The sequence below is a fragment of the Oryzias melastigma genome, unplaced genomic scaffold, assembly GCF_002922805.2.
Source record: "Oryzias melastigma strain HK-1 unplaced genomic scaffold, ASM292280v2 sc01025, whole genome shotgun sequence".
Taxonomy (NCBI): domain Eukaryota; kingdom Metazoa; phylum Chordata; class Actinopteri; order Beloniformes; family Adrianichthyidae; genus Oryzias; species Oryzias melastigma.
The window spans coordinates 28073-31541 of NW_023417610.1; positions in this window are offsets into that span (position 1 = coordinate 28073).

The following is a 3469-nucleotide window of genomic DNA, read 5'->3' on the forward strand; positions in this document are numbered from 1 at the left end:
TGAGCCGGTCAGCAGAGAGCACACCAGAGACGCTTTGGAGTCCTCCGTCGGGTAGAGCCTCGGTTGTTGCCGGAGTTCACAATGTATGAGAAACCCCACGCATTGCTCCGGATCGCCGTTGAACTTGTCCGGAAGCGCCATTAGCAGACCCGGTGTGTGAGCAGGTGTCGGATCGGATGCGCAGTCAGCGGCGGCGGCTGCAGGTGACGGCTCGGAGGCTGAAGAGGCCGCAGAGGGGACGCTGCTGACAGGTGGGTTGAGCTGCAGGTGTGTCATGATGGCTTCAGTTGCAGTGTTCAGACGGTGAAGCTGGCGACCGTGCTCGAGCAGTAACACAGCATACCCCGCCGGGTTTGTCGGGGTGGGAACTCCTGCTGCTGGATCCATGTTTGGAGAAGTATTCTGTCACAAACAGGCAGACAGCTGGTTCCGAGTGCAGCAGAAATCTTGCTTGCTATGAAGACCTTGGGCCAAGTGAAGAGACTCCCGTTCACGGCAGAACCGTAGAGCTGGGAGGAGAACAAGGCGGAGGAAGGCTGGAGGATCACTTGGACCAGGTGAAGAGATCCAGAGGCCGGACGCTGATGGTGGTTAGGCAGGACCGCGCTGATCGAAGAGCCAGGAGGAGAACGGGGTGGAGGAGGGCTGGTGCAATGTCTGGAATGTGGAAAAACACACCTGCATGCCTGAGAGGAAGTAGATCTTCCTTATTGAAATTGCAGCAAAGCTTCACTTACACTAAAAAAAAATAACTAATAAGATTTACTTAAGAAAATCCTTGCAACAATTTGTACTAAGAATTATTGAGTAAATTTTACCGCATTTATGAATATAAAAACTACTGTCACAAACAGGCAGACAGCTGGTTCCGAGTGCAGCAGGTTATTAACAGAGCTATAAGTCCACAAGACTAAGCAGGATAAGACAGGCAGAGGTCATACACGGGCATGGGATCATCCAAGGAGAGGGAGCAGAGTAGTCAGAGTCCAGGCAAGGATCGGGGGCAGGCGGCAGGCAATCAGGGTAAGCAGAGTCAGAGGCAGAAGGTCAGGTCCAGGAATAAACGCTCGGTGTTGCAGGCAGGGTGGCACAAACAATACTTCGCAGAGAATGACAGTGTGGAGCAAGACTATATACTGAGGTGGTGATGGGAAACAGCTGACGATGATGAGTCCAGGTGAAGGCAGGTGGTGAAGTCAAAACTCTGGTGAGCGCTCTCTCTGGTGGCTGGAGAGGGTAGCAACAGGTTGTTCCATGGCAACTACCAACAACAATCTAGTAAAATTTACTTACGTCCACAAGAAACGTTATTATCAAATCTTAAGTAAATAGAGCAAACATAAATTTCTCTAATAAAATTTACATAATAGTATTGAATGCTCCAAAAGTGATTACAACAATTTGAAAAGTAGATTTTACTAATAAACAATCAAAATTTTGATTACTTATAAAAATTAGTAAACTTAACTTCTTTACTAGAAAAATCTATGTATTTGCATAATCTTTGAAATATTTTGTAAATATTATGAGAAATAATTAAGTATATATTACTGATGCAAAAAGTTTGTTTTTTCAGTGTATGCTACTAGCATGTAGCTTGTCGGAGTATGTTTTTTTTTTTTTACTTGTTACTAACATTTGGGAGTTAGCGTAGCCTCAACAATGTTTCTCTTAACATCAGTTTGTTCATGTATAAACAAGGTTGGGAATTACTGGATTGAACACTAACATGGGTAACGCAGTGAACGTATAGGATGCTATAAACAAGTTGTAGAGTTACTGTGAAAGCAGTTGAAAAGTCAGGCTCACTGACGGACTTATCTCTGACTCTTAATCTCACTTAATGCATATTAGAGGCTGACATTTTCTCGGGATTCCCGCGGGTCACGGGAATTCCGCGGGATTACCGGGACGGGATTAAGTTCTGACGGGAGCGGGCGGGAGCTCACCAAAAGCTGACCATTCAAGACACTTGTATTAAAGTTTTGCGTCCGAAGGTGCTGGATAATCTCACAGGAGGAGAGAGAAGATGAAGAGCACGCCAGCCGAAATACATCTGACTGCAGTGCCTCAACGTTACGTTTGTCCAGCAAGTCCGCGAGTCGCGACGCACAGGCGCACAAGTGCGCGCTCATACTCGCAGCGAGTCAGAAGTGTTTTGATCAGGGGGGCGGGAGTTCTCCATCATCTCTAACCCCCGTACATTTTCGGCTTGGCTCGTTTCTGGAGCATGATGTTTTATTATTATCATTTTATCTTTCTTTAGCCATCTCTCTTTGTTTTCTTCAAGCCGTGTCTGAATGATCATTACGTATTTGCGCTGTGCGTGCCCGTGGGGAGGCGGGGTTTGCGCTGAGCCGAATATGAGAGAAAGACAGAGAGAGTGTCCTCTTCCTCCGTGCGTGTAGCACCAGCAGCCGGCCCTCTTCCTCCGTGCGTGTAGCGACGGCAGGCGGCCCTCTTCCTCCGTGTGTGTGGCGACGGCAGGCGGCCCTCTTCCTCCAGGAGTGTAGCCCCGGCAGGCGGCCCTCTTCCTCTGTGCATCTGGCGACGGCAGGTGGTGCTCTGAGCGGGGCGTCGACAGGTGATCACTGTACGTTTGGCAGCGACAGCGTCTTCCCCGCCCCGCCCCAATTTACTCCACCTTGTGGCGTCTGAACGTGTCCGCTTGGTCTCTCCATCCCCTTCCCTCTGACTGCTTTTTTCCCCTTGCTGCCTCTTTTCTCCCGCCTATGGACACAAATAAAAACCCTCCCAAAACAGTAACCACGCCTCTCCACAGGTGTACTCAATTCTGACAGTTGAATACTTTTGAAATGAATAAAGAGAGATTCTGGAGGACATTTTCAGCCCACAAGATTGTGGGTTGGTCTGCTAATGCTGTTATTCTTTCTGTTTTCTTTTTTTTTTATTATAACTTTTCATTACAGAATGTCATTTTTCATTTTTTTGTTTAAGTCTTTTCCTCTCTGCTTTTTCTGTCAGGGGTCTCCACAGTCAATCAGCTTCCTCCATCTGTCTTCAGCATCCTCCACTCTAACACCAGCCACCTTCATGTCTTCATTCACTGCATCCATAAACCTCCTCTTTGGTCTTCCTCTAGACCTCTTTCCTGCAGCTCTAGACTCAGCATCCTTCTACCAATATATTCACTGTCTCTCCTCTGAACATGTCCAAACCATCTCAGTCTGGCCTCTCTGACTTTATCTCCAAAACCTCTAACATGTGCTGTCCCTCTGATGTATTCATTCCTGATCCTATCCATCCTGGTCACTCCCAAAGAGAACCTCAGCATCTTCATCTCTGCTACCTCCAGCTCTGCTTCCTGTCTTTTCTTCAGTCCCACTGTTTCTAGTCCAAACAACATGGCTGGTCTCACCACAGTCTTGTACACCTTTCCTTTCATTTGTGCTGAAACTCTTCTGTCACACATCACACCTGACACTTTTCTCCACCCATTCCAACCTGC